The sequence below is a fragment of the Sapajus apella genome, unplaced genomic scaffold, assembly GCF_009761245.1.
Source record: "Sapajus apella isolate SASKATOON/1434 unplaced genomic scaffold, GSC_monkey_1.0 scaffold7, whole genome shotgun sequence".
Taxonomy (NCBI): domain Eukaryota; kingdom Metazoa; phylum Chordata; class Mammalia; order Primates; family Cebidae; genus Sapajus; species Sapajus apella.
Window position 1 is genome coordinate 36,314,015 of NW_022436947.1, and position 19,940 is coordinate 36,333,954.

Genomic DNA, 19,940 nt, shown 5'->3' on the forward strand with positions numbered 1-19,940 from the left:
ACAGCAGAGACCACAATGGAGTCCCTTATCATTTTATGTCTATTGCCAAGCACAGTGCCTGGCATGTGGCAAATGCTTGATCAATATTTACTGAATGAGTGAAAAACTAAGAGAAAATGCCTATCAAGAATTATGTTCTTGGGCCGGGTTTATTATGTTCTTGGGATTGCACACCTGCAATCCCAGCACTTTAGGAGGATGAGGCAGAAGGATCCCTTGAGCCCAGGAGTTCAAGACCAGCCTGGGCAACAAAGTGAGACTCCCTCTCTATAAAAATTTTATTAAAAATAGCTGGGAATGGTGGTACATGCCTGTGGTCTCAGCTACTTGGGAGGCCAAGGTGGAGGATCACTTGGGACCAGGAATTGGAGGCTTCAGTGAGCCGTGTTTGTACCATTCCAGCCTGGGTAACAAAGCAAGGCTTTGTATTAAAAAAACAAACACAAAAGAAGAGTTATGTTCTATAGAGACTGGCATCACAATGAAATGTGCAACACAGATCACCAGTAATTTATCAAATGATCCCTTTCCTGCCTTAAAGGAGTTAATATTGCCCCGATGTGTGCTTCTATGTATGGAGTATGCTTGTTTCTAACTTGAAAATAATTTCTCTAGAATATTTCTCTCTTTTTTTCATTTAGCAATAAAAAAAAGAGGGAAGCTAAAGAGCATTGATTTCTAGGAACTCTGTTATTTCAGTAGAAATCATTTATATACTTCTCTTTCCTTCAACATTTGGGTCTTACATACTGAAGAGGCAACAAAACTCAAGAACAACATTAATAATCAACATTATTTGAAATTGAATTCCCCAATCCTTTTATACAAAGGAAGCTCTTTCACATTATTTTGCTATTTTACATCTCTTGTGTGGTATCTCCAAGTCAGAAAACCTTTGACAGGGTTTTGTGTTTTATTTTCCTGTAATGATCATTGACAAAGAGGCTCCTTTGAGTATGTCCATTTTAGATGGCAGTGGCTAGATGTCTGTCAATGAACAAATGCTCAACATTTAATAAGCGTTTTCAACAATAAATAAATGTTACTACTCCAGTTTCTCTAAGTTCAGTAAGATGAGACTCAAGGCATGCTACATCCAGGCAAGAAGAAAACTCATTTCTGAAATAGACTAGAATCAGTGACAGTATCTTTTCAGTGTTTTTCTCAAAATTAAGAGGCTAAACAATTGCTAGTAAAAAAAATTGCTTGATAAATTTTATGTTATTTCATTCAAGAAAGAAGAGAGAACAGTTATTCACCATTTTCTAGCCATAGTGTCTAGACAAGCCTTCCCTAAAATCATTTTGAAAAAAACTAATGTGTCCAAATTTGTTACTACTGCATTTGAAAATTCCACTCTCAACAAAGTTAAATGGTTTTCTTTATTGCAGAACTGCTCAGGGCCTTTGTGAACTGTAAATCATCAACATGGAATTAGAAGCATGAATGTTCCACAAACATACTTGACCAGAGTCCTTTCTGTGAGACATAATTTTTAATTGTGATAAAAATAAAATTGACCATCTCAACCATTTTTAAGTGTTAAGTATATTAAGTGTTAAGTGTTCAGTAGTGTTAAGTATATTCATTTTGTTACAGAACAGACCCAACTTTTTCATCTTCTAAGTGTGAAACTGTATATCCATTGAACACCTCCCCATTTCCCCCTTCCCAGCTCTGGCAACCACCTTTCTACTTTTTTAAGACATTATTCTTAATATGCCAAAGAACCAGAGTGTTCAAGTAATATGTTGAGGAATGCTGATTTAGTTAAAAGATTAAAACCACCAAGAGAGATAAGGATGGTTAACCAGAAATATCCAATGGTTATCTTTAATGATAATGAGTCATATATTTTTGACTTTTTATCTGCACTGTTTTATTCCCATGAATACCTATTGATCAGAGAATAAAAACTAGAAAGTAATGTTTAGCTATTATTAGAAACCATGGTTTTACCACCTGTACTAAGAACTGAATGATAGTAAATGCATAGCTTACAAGGGTGTTTTATGTATAAGGAAGGATTCCCAGAAAAGAACGCTGTTAAACTGATTTTACTTTGTCTCTCTCCAACTCAACAAACTGCAGTGGCTCCCATGGCCTAAAACGTGAAGTGCAGCCTTCTTTGCAAGGATTCTGTGCCTTTTGTGATTCAGTCTTTTTTCACCATACCCAGTGCTTCAGCCATGCTGTACACTAATTTTACATCCTTGTGCTTTTGTTTCTTTCATGATTTTATCTTGACATGTGCTTCCTCTACGCTCTTCACTAGGAAGAGCCCACCTTTTCTCTGCAACAGGAAATAAAGCCTCTTCATAACACCTCCTCCTGCCTTTTCAGTATTTATTTCATTCTGCTATCAACATTCCCTATTCTGGAGCTGCAGAGTCGTTGAGGTTCTTAATCCTTCAATTCACCCTAGACCTAGCACAATGCCCTTTCATAATGTACACCCAAATATTTGACCAATTGAATTGAGCTGGCTCCCCAAATACACCTTCTTTGTAGGTAAAATTCTAATTGTTATGGAATGACTTCTATCTGGGCCTTCCAGAATGCAGGTGACAAACTAAACTGGGCTGGAATGATATTCTTATACAATGGTGGACTTGGGTAGAAGCAGGAGGTCTTTGAATTCATTTTACATGACTCTCCACTGAGTAGATCACATGTGTCCCCTAGCTTGGGACATTTTCCTGCTCCAAGAGTGGCAGGTTTGAAGGAAGAGTAGTGAGCTTGTGAATAAATAATACACATTGAGGACATGAAAATAAACTTCTATAAAAGAGTGTGTGCATGCACATGTGGGAGAAAAAGGATACATTTGTCATATAGCTGTATAAATGTTTATCCCCAAATAAATGTTTTACTTTTTACTTTTACTGCTCCTCTTAGTGAAGAGGGAATATCAAGGGATATATTTTTCAGAGCGGTGACTTTGGATGGCATTTGTGAAACTCAATTTTGAAAACAAATTTCCTCTATTTATTTAGTGCTTGCTATGTGCCAGGCACTATTCTAAATGCTTTACATAGTGTTTCATCTAACTCCCACAATAACCCCATGAGATAGAGACTGTTTTATTCTAATTTTATAGCCAGGAAAAATGAGGAACAGAGTGGTTATGTAACTTGCTCAAGGTCACACAGGAGAGGAGGGAATTAAATCCAGGCTGCTCTGACTCCCAGAGTCCAAGTTTTCCACCATGATGCATGGAAAGATAGGCACAAAGCTAGCATTAAATAAATACCTGCTTTCATGGCAAATAGTGGCAGTAAATAATGAGACAGGAGGAGGATTACAACGATAAGGTATAATTAAATTAAAACTTCATGATGTTAGGCTACCTGTATGCCATTTGCCGTTGTTCATTCTATAATAGATAAAAATAACAATAATAAAAAAAAGTGTAGCCTGTTTAGGTGTTCTATTGAGAAGTCAAACTGAAAGAAATTTGTGTGAAGAAAATCTTTATTGTCATTAAGGGAAAACTTTAGAAAAGCCAACCATAAATTGAACAGGAAACTATTTTAACACGTTGTAAAACTTATGTCTGAAAGAAGCATTTATTCCCTATATGGGTCTGGTAGTTATTCTCACCATTGACAGTATGTTGGTAGAATTTATATCTCATAGAATATGTCAGTGTAATTCTGAGCCATTTGTTTGAAAACAGTTCTCCATTTCACTGCCTTTAGTTCCACAAAGAATAAACTCTTGATTTCATTACAATTAGGGCTATTTGAAATTTTCAATTTCTTTTACTTGTATCATTAATATTTGTTATTGGTCTCCCAGAGGGTCCAACAAAATAGGTTTCTGTAATGTCACATGAAATTTTATTCTGATCAGGCTCAATTGTTCAATCAAGGATTGAATTATGATATTTTACAATAAAATTGCATTTCTAAACAAGACAGTGTCATAAAAATAGAACTGATAAAATTAAAAGAGACTTTAGGGATAATAACCAAATGTAATGATATTAATTTTCATATGCCAAATGTACAGAAAAAACTGCATTAGTTAAGGAGGTGTAAACACAGACTTGGTTTTATATAGGACAGAATTTTACTTAAATGGAAAAGAAATTATTAGTTGAAAAAAATGGGTTACATAATAATGGGTATAATAGGATAACATTTTGGTTCATTATAAATGAATATTTGCAAATATTCATGCACATACCCTCTTATAGATATATATGCAAAAGGACCTGGAAATCTATGCATGAGAATGCTATAGCAGTGATCTCTGCATGGTATAAATGTGATGTTTTACATTATTCTTTGTTCTTGTTTGCCTATATTTTCAAATATTCTACAAAGTACATGCAATATTTAAAGGCTGATAAAAATAGAATGAAGCAGCCTTTGAGGATAGTGTTTCATGTTATCCATTTGATGGAAAGTGAGGCTGGATTCCTAAAAATGCAGCTTTTCTCCACCTATCAATCTTTGCTTTTTAAAAACATAAAACTCATTAGCAGAATGAAGGTGATTTATATATTTTGTTTTGCTCAGTCACAGTGATTTAAAAAGTATATATTTACTAGTCTTGAGTAGTGATTTTTTTTTTTTTTTGAGACAGGGTCTCACTCTGTCATCTAGGCTGAAATGCAGTGGTGCAATCAGAGCTCATGGCAGCCTTGACCTCCTGGGCTCAAGTGATTCTCCTACTTCAGCTTCCCAAGTAGCTGAGACTACAGGCACGTGCCCTACACCCAGTCAATCTTTAAATGTTTTGTAGATACAGGTTGTCATTATGTTGCCCAGGCTGGTCTTGAACTCCTGGGGCCAAGCAATCCTCCTGTCTCAGCCTCCCGAAATGCTGGGATTACAAGCAAGAGCCACTGCATGTGGCAGAAATTTTTATATTAAGTTAAAATATTTGAGCAAAGCATGAATGATACAACTTTAGTGTAATATTTCTCAATCATAGCATCTATAAACATTTGTTAATATAACTCAATTTCAAAGGATGAATCCAAATGGAAAACATTAAATGTGAAATTACATTATGCAGGTTTCTGGTTCTATTAATCAAAATAAATGTAGTCAGGAAAAACAAGATAGGGAATGGTTATATAACTTTCCCAAGGCCACACAGTAGAGTAGAAAACATTTTATCTGAGGTTCACCAAGGTTTCTATAAGTTATTTTCAGTAATTTTTAAAACCATAGGCTTTAAAGTCATTGTCTTAGTTTTGAATCCTGATATTTACCTTATATGAACCAGGGCAAATTACCTAAACATCTGTTTCCTCATGTGTAACATGAGAATAATAATAGCTACCTTAATATTGGAGATGAGGTTTAAAAGAAATAATGTATACGAGAACTATAGTTAGCACACTGTAAGCCTGTGTCATAGACGAGGAAGCCATCTTGCTTTGTTTCAACAGGGACAGCAATATATAGCATTTCCAAACCACTGCTGACTATTGTCAAGGTCAACAACTATTATCAGTTCCATCAAAGACATTAAGAAAATTCCATGAACTGACTTGCAAGTATCATTCATGACTTCTAGAGTTTAAGACACCATTAACACTAACACATAGAAAATATACCAAAAGCAAAGGCACATACCCCATAGAAAGCAATGTTTGTCTTTTTCATGCATTAGGAATATGGTAAATGAGAAAATCATGAGAATTCCACGTTTAAAGGGAGAAATTGTCTTCTTATAGGCCAAGGATGTCTTGGTAGAAAAACTGGGATTTCTTGAACTCACTGGAAACTGAGAAAGCTTCAATAAGACAATGGGTGGGAATAACTTCTTGGTGAGCTTTGGGGGGAATGGCAGGAAGGCAGTCTCCTGGATGTAATATGTAGGCCACACAGAGAAGGACCCCACACCCCCAGAAACTAGATGATGGAAATGAGAGTTGGAAGGAAAGGGAAGAGACGGAAGAGCCAGAAAAATTAGTGCGAAGAAAAATCATCAAGGTGAAGACTCCTGCATGTAGTCATGTTGGAGTTTCAGATTAGTTAAGAACAGAGACTCCCAGGCCAGTCTTCCTGGGTTCAGATTTCTATTAGGCCCTTATTACTTGTGTGACCTGGGTCAAGTTTCTTACCCTATTTGCCCCTCCATTTCCTCATCTGTATAACAGGAAACGATGAAGTTTTTATTAGAATCAATGAGTTAATATTTGTAGAGCTGTTAGTGTGTGCACAGAGTGAACACTTAAAATGTTGGTGAAATATAACATGCTGGTACTGTTCCTAGACCAAGCATGGAGATGGTCATGGTCTTGCTTAATCTTAGCCAAATTTAGTTTGAATGAAGATATTACAAATGCTTTAAAACCCTGTTATATACAGTATGTTACATGAATGGGTCCATGTGGGAAACAGAGGCTTGTAAAGAATGAGCAGTTATTAAAAATAAGAGGATGAATATGGATTAGCCCCTGCTTGTGAATAGCTCATTTTCTCAAATTCGGAATTACCCCACAAGAGAGAAGTGGAATGGAATGATCAATAAAAGCCAGTTGGGCTTAAAGCCACTTTAAAACTGATCATTTTTCCATTTCTTGCTTTTGAAAATCTGTGGCCGCCAGATCCTAAGAACAGAGGGAAAAGAATCCCCAACAACACCCATATTCTTCTTCTCTCACTGTCTTTCAGCTGGTTTATTCTACAACATCTCATCCCTATTCTTTACATTCAGAATGAAGAACAAGGCAGTAAACACCTGAACTTCATACAGTATCGTTACTTGGGATTTTGGCATTCTCAGAGTGTGGCATTTCTAGTGCAAGCACATATTTCCCCACAGTTTTCTATAATTGTGCTGAGAGGGAATGTTAGGTAAGATAGAAATATTAATATATAATTTATCTCACATTTAGGATGGTAATCATACATGATTAATGCTCTGGAAGTTAAGTATTGTTACCTTTGTCTAACCAACAAAAAAAACATGCTACGTTGATGCACGTTTCTCTGATAATCATTTTTCCTGGACTCCTAGAAAGCAGAAACAAAATTTCCTATTTGTTATTAGAAAACAGAATTCTTCCATTGTTAAAGGTAATTTAGAAGGGGAGAACACCATGAATCTTAGAGATCCCCCAGGGCTAAGTCCAGGTGGGGTAAGCAGGAAAACTGATAAGAAATGCAAATTTTCAGTTAGCCACCTCAGTTATGTGGCTACCCACTGCAGAAGATTCATACCAAGTTTTATGATTTAGCTACACCTGGTTAATATTAAGAATAGTTTAGGCTATTTATTTTAGGAAAAAAACTTTCAAAAGAAAAAAATCAGACACAAACAAAGTCCAGTTTGACACCATTCCCAATTAATGCCCGCCAGGAAACAGTCACAAAATGAGTACCACTGTGTAATGATGTAAAACCACACCATGAGATATGCTTACTTCAGTGGGTTAGTTACACAAAAGGTGATGGGGTCCTTTTCCTACCTACACAAACACACTGCTGATGAGCTGAGGATAGAACAAAAGTCAGCTTTTAGCCCTCATCGGGACAATGCTTTTCTGTTCCTAGACAGCCTTTATGATAACCCGCAGCAACCAGATCAGAAATAAACAGGGAAGCTGATGGCACTCACTTTATTTACTCCAGCGACCGAGGCTGGATCAAACCATCCATATGTCCACCAGGCAAAGGTTTGATGTGAGCTTGTTAAATTGGAGCCTCCTATGGAAGGAATGACAACAGAGCTGAGTGAATCAAAACTCTCTTCCCCATGAAGCGCCTCAATGGTTAAAGGTAAGAAAGGTTTGCACAAGGCTGGGCGCGGTGGCTCACAGCTATAATCCCAGCACTTTGGGAGGTCGAGGTAGGCAGATCACAAGATCAGGAGTTTGAGATCAGCCTAGCCAACATGGTGAAACCCCGTCTCTACGAAAAATATAAAAAATTAGCCAGGTGTGGGGGCATGCACCTGCGATCCCAGCTACTTGGGAGGCTGAGGCAGGAGAATTGCTTGAACCCAGGAAGCAGAGGTGAGCTGAGATGGCGCTACTGCACTCCAGCCTGGTTGACAGAGCAAGACTCCATCTCGGGAAAAAAAAAAAAAAAAAAAAAAGGTTTGCACAAGACCTTTCTACTTTGGAAAATTTGTGATTCTCCATGGAAACTTTCCAATGCAAAACATGCTGTATACAACTCTCAGTCTGAGAGCAGATCTGCACATCTCTGCCCCCACTTGTAAGGACACAAATGATGCATTCATTGTCATGGTTTTTACCCCAAACCATTATTTTCTTACTTTGTTTCTGAAAACTTTAGAATGACCTGGCAACACAAGCCAGCCTGCCTCCCAAGCTGAAGCTACTGGCTATTGGCATTGGCTTCCATTCTTACTCTATTTTTGTAGAGGCTGGGAAATTAAAAACCACATTTCTAGATTCCCTAGCAGCTAGGATTCTGGATGCAGTATATATTCTGTCAATGTGACACCTTGATACCCTCATATGAGTTCTGGCTGGCAAGATAGGTTGTTATGACCTTAGTAAATGGATTCCATATTCCAGTGTCCAGTCACCAGCTTCAAGAGTACAAGCCAGTTGAGGTTGAGAGGAGGGTAGGGTAGAGAAGGATAGGTTAGCAGCAGGTCCTGACCTCTGGCTTGTAGCGGTGGTGGTTTGACATTGAAATCAATAGTCCAGATAACTTCTGCTCTTCTAGTAATTTCAGTGATCCAATTCTTTGCATTAAATCTTTCTGTTTAAAAAATCTAGGGTGCAGTGAACAGACAGATACATCTTTGCTAAGTGACAGCCAGATAAAGGCCTAACCCATACTTCTAACGTAATGGGAAGGCAAAACACTGAACACTAAGGAAATTCATTGGTCAACCTACAAGGTGAAAGGTTTGGAAAACAATTTAGAAGAGAAAGAGAAGAGGAGGAAGAACAGGATGAAGGAGAGGAGAAAACAAACCAAATGACTTGGTATCAAAGTTGATAATTTGCTTTGGTGCAAATCCTCAATTGTATCAATCCATGTTTTTAATCTGTCTATTCCCAAATATAATCCTGCCCGCATGTATCGAACTTCTTCATTGGATAAGGATAAATGAACCCAAGAAATATTATTAAATCGAATACTCATCTATATGCAGTTTGCCAAATCATAGAAGACAGCCTGTTTGTCATGCAACACAATCTAATACATGGATAATAAAACAGATTAATCCCCCAGAATCAATTTGCCACTTGTTTCTTAAACAGAAATAAGCCTGTACAACCTGCACTTCACAGAACTTTACAGTGTAAAAACTACATTCCCAAACCATATCTCTTTTCTTCAACACTCTTGCAAAATAGATGGGTAGGAACTATTATTACTCCAGTTTTTCAGCTGAAGAAGCTGACACTCAAGGAGACCCCATGTTACTAAGTTGCAGAGATATGAGTTAAACTTTTGTGCCCTCCCCAATCCTAGATCTTTTCCATTAACCCAAACTGCCTCCTGTCTTCTCTTGTTTGACTGTTGCACCAACCATGTCAGACAGGTAAAGCAAGAACCAGCCCCCCTCCCATTTTTTACACTGAATGTTATTAACACCACCAGAGAACAATAAACTCAATGTCACTGACCATACCCTGTCTTGTGACTAACTATAGATGCTATTGGACTTCACAGATGCAAGTTAACAAGTAAAAAACATTTAGATAAAGTGTTAAGAAAGGTGCACTGATGCAAAGCTAAAAAGGAAAGAGATGTTAATAAGGGTGTTGACCACTGGAGAATCATCAGGATGAGTTTATTCTTAGCAATGCTGAGCACTTTGGAAAGAGACACACAGTTGTGGCAAAAAGAACGATTAAAAGAAAAAGGTCAGAAATATGATTTTTTCAGAAAGGAAAAAACATGGAAATCAGAACTCTTACTGCAGATGCTGATTCTGGGCAAATGCTATGCTGCTGGAAACATGTGGAGCCCTACAACATGGTTTCATTTGATTCTCACCAGAAGATTTCAATTTCAGCTAAAATCCCTTTTAATCCATAGGCGGGGATTATAGCTAGGTCAAACATTCAGTTCTACTTATCTGTAAAGTCTTGGCTCAACAAAGAAAACAACATAAAGCCACTCTGCTTCAGTCAGGTATAACTGATAGAAACACTGGCAGAGGAGTGGCTGAACCAGGCCTCACAACAAGATAGGGAGTGAACTAAATGCTGCGGAATTTGAAAATGCAATGGTTGCTTTTCAGCAGTGGAAGAACAGCTTATTTTCCAGGTACTAGATATTTTTACTAGTAACACCAAAATACATAGTTGTCTGAAGTATAGTAGCATAGTTTACCTATTTCTCTTCTCTCCAATGCTATTGCTTCTTACAACCCTGGAAAAGGGCAAAGATGCAGTATTGCCTAAAAATACATGATGAGCTTCTGCACTTTATCCCTTGAATTCAAATGCATCCTTAGCCTGTAGGAAGTCTCTTAAAACATCATTTTTACAAGACAGATGAGAAATAAATATACCTACATGAACCAATAATATTAGTTTTTTATACACTCTCAACACTCGGAGAGTGTGGCTGTGTCCCCATCCAAAATCTCATTTTAAATTGCAATAAGCCCATGGCTCGAGGGTGGGACCAGGTGGAGATAATTGAACCATGGAGGCAGTTTCCCCCATACTGTTCTCATGATGGTGACTGATTTCTCACCAGATCTGAAGGTTTTATATGGGGCTTCTCTTTTGGCTCCACTCTCATTCTCTCTCGTGCCACCATGTGAAGAAGGATGTATGTGCCTCCCTTTCCACCATGACTATAAATTTCCTGAGGCGTCCCAACCCATGCAAAACTGTGAGTCAATTAAATCTCTTTATCAATTACCCAGTCTTGGGTATGTCTATTAGTAGTGTGAGAATAGACTAATACAATGGATTCAAGACATAAATGTAAAACCCAAAACTATAAAAACCCTGGAAGTCAACCTAGGCTATATCATTCTGGATGGGCAAAGATTTCATGATAAAGATGCCAAAAGCAATCACAACAAAAGCAAAAATTGACAAATGGGATCTAATTAAACTTAAGAGCTTCTGTAGAGCAAAAGAAACCATCAACAGAGTGAACAGACAACATAAGAATGGAACAAGATTTTTGCAAACTATGCATCTGAAAAAAAGTCTAATATCTAGCGTCTATAAGGAACTGAATTTATACGAAAACAGATAGCCCCATTAAAAAATGTGGGCAAGAGACATGAACAGAGACTTTCCAAGAGAAGATATACGTGTAGGCAACAAACATATAAAAAAACCCTCAGTATCACTGATCATTAGAGATATGCAAATCAAACCACAATGAGATACCATCTTATGCCGGTCAGAATGGCTATAACTAAAAAGTTAAAAAATAACAGATGCTGGTGAGATTGTGGAGAAAAAGGAACACTTAAACACTGTTGGTGGGAGTGTAAATTAGTTCAACCATTTAGGAAAGCAGTGTGTCAGTTTCTCAAAGAGCCAAAAATAGAACTACTATTTGACCCAGTAATCCCTTTACTGAATATATACCCAAAGGAACATAATTCATTCTACCACAAAGACACATGCATGTGAATGTTCATTGTTGTACTATTCACAATAGCAAAGACATGGAATCAACTGAAATGCTCATCAATGGTCATATGGATAAAGAAAATGTGGTAGGTATTCACTGTAGAATACTATGCAGTCATAAAAAAAGAATGAGATGTCTTCTATGGAAACAGAGGTGGAGCTGGAGGTCATCATCCTTAGCAAACTAATGTAGGAACTGAAACCAAACACCGCATGCTCTCAGTTATAAGTAGGAGCTAAATTCTGAGAAACAACAGGCACAGAGTGGGGAACAACAGACCCTGGGGCCTCCTTGAGAATAGAGGGTGGGAAGAAGGAGAGGATCAGAAAAAATAACTATTGGGTACTGGACTTAGTACCTGGGTGATGAAATAGTCTGTATAACAAACCCCTGTGACACAAATTTACCTATATAAAAAAACCAGCACATGTACCCCTGAACCTAAAATAAGGGTTAAAAGACATCTGTTCAAGCAACTAATATGAATTCTTTTTTTAAATTAAGGTTAACAGGTTGATACTGCCTTGGAAAATCATATGCAAAAAAGGGGTATACTTTGCTCAAATATTAGATTCCATTATTAATCCAGGAACAAAAAGACAAGAATAAAGCCCTCTAGCTATTTATTTCCTCTCCAGTACCTGTTTCTAAGAGGTCCTCTGCCTTCAGCAAGCTTTCTGGCTATTGCTCTGGTGATGTGTGACACAGCTAGGAACAACATGGGTTGCAACCAGACATAAAGACACTTGGGTGCCTATAAATTTCTACCTTCCACATCCCTTGTAGCAGATTAAATAAAGTATATTTTGGATGGTCCATAGCTGCAGTTTGCACCATCAATTTTGATTTCCTCACACCAATATTCCTGGCCAATGTATCTCATTATTTTGACTTCTCTGCAGAAGATTCAGAATAAAGTCCATTGCCCAAAGTTACAATTCCATTTTGGTTTTAAATCTGTTACTGCAGGCAACATTCAAAGAGTACATTAATATCCTGAGATTGGGACACAATATGAATGTGTCCCAATGACAATATGAATGTGTCTCAATGGTAATGAATAGTACTTAAATGTGGAGTTAAACACATTACATTAGAAACTTAGCAGAAAATAGGAACCACTCTAGATATTTCAAAAAGAAGATATTTAATAGAGAAATTGGTTACATAGGTGGTAGAAGTGCTTAAGAAACTAAGGTGAACAAGGTGGTCACTCAAACATTAGTAACTGTGGGAAACCAATACCAACTTAAGCTGCCAGAGCAGAAGTGCTACCCTGAGGTCCTGGTGCTATGCTGCGAGCTTCCAGCTGCCTGCCACAGCCTGATTGTGTGAGCCATAGCACAGGAGGCTGCTGCTGAAAGTTTAGGTGCCAAGACCCTTCCCCACCTCCATGGCTGACAATGCTGTTACCATTACTGCACTGTTGGAAATCCTCCAACAATGCAACAATGTCTCCTATTAGCAGAACCTAATGGAAAGCCAGCTGACAATAAGATGTGAGAAATGTAGTTTGAGAATGTTGGGACCTAGAAGAGCATAGAATGGTTGAGGGTAAATTAGCCAATAACACCACACAAAGTTTTTTTTTTTTTTTTTTTTTTTTTTTTTTTTTTTAAAGAGAAGAAAGATGCCTTAAAAATGAGGTGGGCATAAAAGCTGAGAACATTCTTAAAGTATTTAAAGCTAAAATGTACAGCCATTGTACATTTTTTATCATCTAATTGGCAACATCTCCTAACTATTGTACATATTAGAATGTACAATAGTCCCCCCTTATCCATGATTTTGTTTTCTGTGGTTTCAATTACTTGCAGCCAACTAGGGTCCAAAAATATTCAACAGCAAATTGCAGAAATAAACAATTCACAATTTAAATGGCGCACCTTTCTGAGTAGCATTATAAAATCTCACACCTCAGGACATGAATCATCTCTTTATTTAATGTTGTAGATGCTCCCTACCCATTAGTTACTTAGCAGCCTTGTAGGTTATCAGATCAACTGCCACAGTATCATAATGCTTGTGTTGAAAGAACTCTTATTTTCTTATTTAGGGCACCAAAGTACAAGTGTAGTGATGCTTACAATTTAAATATGCCCAAGAAAAGCCATGAAGTGCTTCATTTATGTGAAGAGGTGAAAGTTCTCCACTTAATAAGGAAAGAAAAATATCAGCTACTGAGGTTGCTAGGATCTACTGTTAGAACAAATCTTCCATCCGTGAAATTGTAGGAAAAAAAGAGGTCAGGCTCGATGGTACATGCCTACAATCCCAGCACTTTGGGAGGCTGAGGCAGGCACATCACAAGGTCAGGAGATCGAGACCAGCCTGACCAACATGGTGAAACCCCATCTCTATTAACAAAAAATTAGCCAGGTGTGGTGGCATGTGCCTGTAATCCCAGCTACTTGGGAGGCTGAGGCAGGAGAATTGCTTGAACCTGGAAGGCGGAGTTTGCAGTAAGCTGCGGTCGTGCCACTGCACTCCAGCCTGGCAACAGAGCAAGACTCCATCTCGAGGGGGTGGGCTGGGGGAAAGAAAAGAAAAAGAGAGAAATCCAAGCACAGTTTATATTGAGTTTGGTACTATCTGAAGTTTCAGGCATCCACTGGGGGTCTTGGAAAGTAGAAGGGCATTACTGTGTTTTGGAACCACTGACTAGTCTCACTTATGTAACATGTCTTTTTTGTTTCAGTTTCTTAAATTTTTTTTTTAAAGTTATATATCAGTAATCATCCATCTCTGCATTTCTGCCTTTTACTATTCAAACTTCTAGGTAACCTAAAATTCTGAAAGTAAACAGCTGATAGCTCTATCTTGAGTTAATTATCTAGTCATAATTTTTGAGCTTATGAAATCACAAAGCATCACACTGTTTAAATACAACTTTGAAAATTAAATGTGCATGCATTGTTACATTTTTTAATTGTTTATTTATTTTGGAGTCCAGACTGGAGTGCAATGGTGTGATCTTGGCTCACTGCAACCTCTGCTTCCCAGGTTCAAGCAATTCTCCTGCCACAACCTCCCAAGGAGCTGGGATTACAAGTGTGGACCACCATGTCCAGCTAATTTTTATATTTTTAGTAGAGATGAGGTTTCACCATGTTGGCCAGGCTCATTTAACCTCCTCAGGTGATCCACCCACATCGGCCTCCCAAAGTGCTGGGATTACAGGTGTGAGCCACCACACCTAGCCAGGAATAACTATTAAACATAAAGAATTGAAAGTCTAGTCCTTCTTTTTATGATGAGTTTTAGACTCTGTTTTTTAGAAGTGTTTATCATACACACATTGTCCAAATTTTAAGATCAGAGACTTTTCAATTGATTGTAAATCAACTAATTTGCATGTTGTAGACCCGAGATAAGCATTTCACGACTCAATTAATATGCCTCATCACCAATTACTCATTAAAAGCAAATGCTAATTAATGTGCATTTTTAAAACCACAAGATCCATTTCTGGCAAACAGGGCTGCCTATACGTCAATGCTGATATTGGTGATGAAGTGAAAAGTTGCAATCTACACCTAATTTGTGCATCAAGATTAAATGAAACTATAAAGGAAAAACATTGAGGAGGCTCTGAGGCAAAATGACAGAGGCACAATAAGGAGGCCGGCTCATTGATCACGGCTAATAAGACAAGATGAAAGGAGCAGGATACACACCTCATTTCCTTTCCATTTAGCATGCACTACAGATGAGACGGTGGAAACACAGAACAGCATTTCTAAATAATTTGTGCTTTATAAATTAAATTAATAATATAGAAACAAAATTATAACAGAGGAATTAAAGAACTGAACAGTTAGGCCATTATGCCCCTTATGTCTTTTAATTAAAGCAGTGGAACGGCATTTATGGGTTGAGGAGTTAAGATGGTAGGGAAGGAAACAAACAATGGAGCTCATTCTATGGGAGGGAATTGGGCCAGGCACTCTGCATCCTGAGCTCACTGACTTACCCAGTAATCCTGAACAGAGTTACTATCCACATTTTACAGGTGAGGACAGAGTCTCAGAGAAGGCAAATTACTTGTCTACATGGTACTGATAAACAGTAAAATTGAGATTAGAACCTGGGCCTGTGTGTCTCAGGGCTCTTCCTAATAGTATACATATTACCTCTAGGTACTCCTAACAGCTATAGTTTATGGCAGGCAAGGATGTAGTATCCAAGGAGGGACTTGCAGAATCCTAATTCTGAGTGACCAGTGACAACAATAATCCCCATTTCTCATAAGGTAAGGACCAATACAATAAGTATTTTGGTAGCCTGCTTTGTTTGTACCACAAGCTGTGTTTGGTATCACAACTTGACCTGGTGGAAAGTTTCAGGGAGACAAACAAGTCTACCTATGGTCTGACGAATGCTGTTCCACCTCCATATTCCTTTCACTTCAATAACCACTTGTGTAGACATAACACCAATTCCAGTCTCAGCTCTGTCTATGAAGCACTTCAGTGGGTGTACGAAAAAGGTGGAGCTGTTCATCCCTCCCCAATCTCCATCTCTATCTTTGGTTAGCTTCCCTATTCCTGAGAATGGTATTATCATTCCCAAAGCAAGCAAGCCAGCCTTAACATTCCCCTAAGCCCAGCTGAACTGTAGACACCTGTATCAGGCAATTCTTGCATTGCTATAAAGTATCTGAGCCTGAGTAGTTTATAAAGAAAAGAGGTTTAATTGGCTCACAGTTCTGCAGACTTTAGAGGTGCTGGCATCTGCTCTGCTTCTAGGGAAGCTTCTGAAACTTTACAATTATGGAGGAAGGTGAAGGGGGAGCAGGTACATCGCATGGCCGAAGTGGGAGCGAGTGATGGAAGTGGGACAGGGGAGAGGTATCACACACTTTTAAATGACCAGATCTCCTGAGAATTCAAAGTGAGTGCTTACTTATCACCTAGGGGAGGGCCCAAGCCATTCATGAGCGATCTGCCCCCATGATCCAAACACCTTTCACTAGGCCCCACCTCAAACATGGTGGGGGACAAATAGCCAAACTATATCAACAGGCTTCTTCCTGGCCACCAGTTCCTAAACCTCCCTTTTCTTATAACATTTATTTTAGAAAACTTGCTATTGTAAATTCTTTTTGCTCCTTTAAAATGTAAATCTTCTATAACTCAGGAATGTCTTTCTTAAGGACTTGAAAACCTTCCCTTTGAAATATAATTAAGAAAGACAGCATCACTATCTGCCAGTCTCTGTAGAAGGAGGAGTATAGCTTCCCCAAGCAACAGTTAGCAAACACAGATGGACTAACCACATCAACTCACCTGCCCTCTTTCTGAAATGCTCTCTAGTACTTTCCCACTCTCTCCCCTTAGTGCTTACAAATTCTCCACCTTTTATTTCAACAGAGCTGAGTTCAATCTCTCTGCCCTGTTGAAGTAGTCTTGCCTGTTTAATTGGTCTAGTATGATTTTTATTTTATACAAGCAAGTCTCAGAAAAAGAACCAGCCAACTTTAAAAGCACCATAAAATACATTTTTAAGACAAATTGCAACCTGGAAACATATTTGAAATACATATGACAGACACAGGGCTGTTTTTTCTGTATATATGCACAGGTATAGACTGATTTGTGTGACTTTTAAGTGAATATAATCAGCTTATTTACTCAAAGTAAGGGATGGATGCTTCTGACATCAGACATCAATATAAACATCTGTACTGTATCTCAGTTTGTGGATGACTTTTAATTTACCAGTGCTTTATTGATGGACATTTAAGTTGTTTACACTTTTCATAATATGTAGTAAGCATCCTTTAAACTTAAATCTTCATTCACTTATTCAAATTATTTTCTCAGGATACATTCCTTGAAGTGAAAGAACTGCTATAAATTAAAGAGTATAAGCAGGTAATTCACAACAAGATCACATAAAGGATAAAAGAAATATCAATAAAATCAATTGAAAAGGTTTAATGGTTAATTAACATATGAAAAGGTTATCTATCTGGTAAATAAAAAAAAGCCAATTAAAATAATAAATACCAGTTCATCTTTAGGTATAGAACACCTATGTTTTTGTTTTTTGATCATTAGCATTTTTTAGCAATAAAATATAAAATGCCTTTAAAATGAGCATGCCCTTTGACCCAGAAACTCCACTTCTAGGAATGTATCCTAAGAAAATAATTTGAATAAGTGAACAAAGGTTTCAGTTTCAAGGATGCTTACTGCATACTACATGAAAAGTGTAAACAATTTAAATGTCCATCAATAAAGCACTGGTTAAATAAAATTCATCCATAGACTGAGACACAGTACAGAGATTTTAAATGGTGTCTGATGTCGGAAGCATCCATCCCTTTCTTTGAGTAAATAAGCTGATCCCACTCATGTAAAAGTCACACAAACCAATCTATACTTGTGCATACAAACAGAGATTATTCTAAGGAAAGAATACCAAATGTTAGCAGTGGCTATTTCTAGGTGATTATTTTGGGAAAGATTTTATTTTCTTTTTTTTTTTTTTTGAACTTGACCAATTTTTTTGAAAATTTTAGGTTGGATGAGGTGGTCCACCCCTGTAATTTCAGCATTTTGGGAAGCCAAGGTGGGCAGATCACCTGATCATCAAGACCAGCCTGGACAACACAGTGAAACCCCATCTCTACTAAAAAAATACAAAACTTAGCCAGACATGGTGGCACATGCCTGTAGTTGCAGCTACTTGGAAGGCTGAGACGGGAGAATTGCTTAAATGATGGAGGCAGAGGATGCAGTGAGTCAAGATCACACCACTGCACTTCAGCCTGAGTGACAGAGTGAGAAATCATCTCAAAAAAAAAAAAAGGAAAGAAAATTTTAAACACTCAATATGTCATTTTTACCAAAGCAATAAAAATATTTTAAAAATAGAATGTATGCTCTAAAATCATTTTTAATAAATACATTTAAGAATAGAAAAAGAAGAAAAAAGGATGTTTTCACTAAAATGTGGACAGTTGTTATGATATGTGTGGCAGGATTATTACCCATTTTTAACTTCTTCATACTTGTTCTGTATTGTTTGATTGTTTTTATGTATACTACTTTTAGAACCAAAAAAAGGTATTGCAGTAGAAGACAGAGAAAAACAAAACTCTTCATCACTTGCATCGTGGCACTCCTGCTTCCCCAATGTCACAGTGCTTTACAGATTAGATATGCTTAGTCAATTTATAATTGATTGGCTTGGCTTTACTGATTCCAGTTCCTTCAGTTGTCTTAACCTTGAACATGGCATCCAAGTTTACTTCCTAGCCTTGCCAGTGTATCACCCTGAAGACATTTTAAAAAGCAGTACTCTTGTGTTAGTGGTATCCCTTCTTTTCTGTCAACACCCTTTCAGATATTTCCATGAAAAAAAACTAATTAGCCATTGCATGCCTATTATATCACTTTGAGAAGAAAAATCTAGATCTATAGTTTCAGTTCCATTTTCAGTTCTTTCAATTCTCTGGTCCTGGTCTCATATGGTTTTAGGAGAGGTCATGGGTTCCTTGCTCAGGACTCTGGTCCACCCACAAGCCTCCACTTCTGAGAATCCCTGTATGAAACAGTGAAGAGAAGAAGTTGAGGGTGGTTTATAGGAGCCACATCCATTCATTTCCACTCTGCTTTGTTGCTTTAGTGAAGGCTTTTCAGAGACAGAGAAAGAGAACGCTAAAAAGCTCACTCAGAACGGGGAAAGGACATTCATAGGGAAGTCATGAAGGCAAACACAGAGCACAGGCTGCCATTGTCTGCCTTTAGAAGGATAACCTCATTTCTTAAAGGGCACGATTTACAATTCCGGAGGTAGGAAGGGTCTTATAATGCTAAGGATGGCACTTTTGATACCAAGCTCCATAAGCAAAACAATTGTTTTTCTCTTCCTTTCCACCAGCTTCTCTCTCCCTAGTCTCTAGATTCCTGATAGGCTCAGGAAATTCTCTTCCTTAAGAGTTCTCAGGAAAACTCAGAAGACCACAGATGTTTCTGAGAAGAAATGGCAAAGAAAATAATTACCATATATACCCATCCTGAGGGGGATTTCTTCTGGCACTCTTTCTAGAATATTTCAATTCAAATGAAGAATAAAAAAGTAAAAACAAAATGAGGAAGTGGTACGAGCTAAGGGAAACCACTGAAATGTGATAGAGCTGACCTCTTCATGGGTCATCAACCAAGAAAATCCAGGTGGACACCTCTGGTTATCAACAAGTGGTAATTCAAGGTGGAAAACTTCACTACCATTTCAGCATTTTTGGGGAAGACAGCTCAGAGGCACAAGTTGGAGAGAAAAGGTGTTTGAGGCCATTATCATGGCAAAAAGTGATAGAAAACACCCTGGAGAAATGTCCTTTGGTCTCAAACTGTTTTCTGCCTTGAT

The 19,940-nt window shown here is 37.8% G+C and overlaps 1 protein-coding gene and 1 long non-coding RNA gene across 4 annotated transcripts in view; one reads left to right on the forward strand and one right to left on the reverse strand.

Annotated features, from left to right (window-relative positions):
- The window catches only part of LHFPL3 (LHFPL tetraspan subfamily member 3), a 539,792-nt gene that overhangs the window by 408,791 nt on the left and 111,061 nt on the right, over positions 1-19,940 (reverse strand). The window lies entirely within an intron of this gene.
- On the forward strand, positions 7,481-18,129 carry LOC116550353. The gene is made up of 3 exons (XR_004268355.1): positions 7,481-7,745; positions 15,704-15,816; positions 18,091-18,129. It is a non-coding gene; the product is annotated as an uncharacterized LOC116550353 (long non-coding RNA).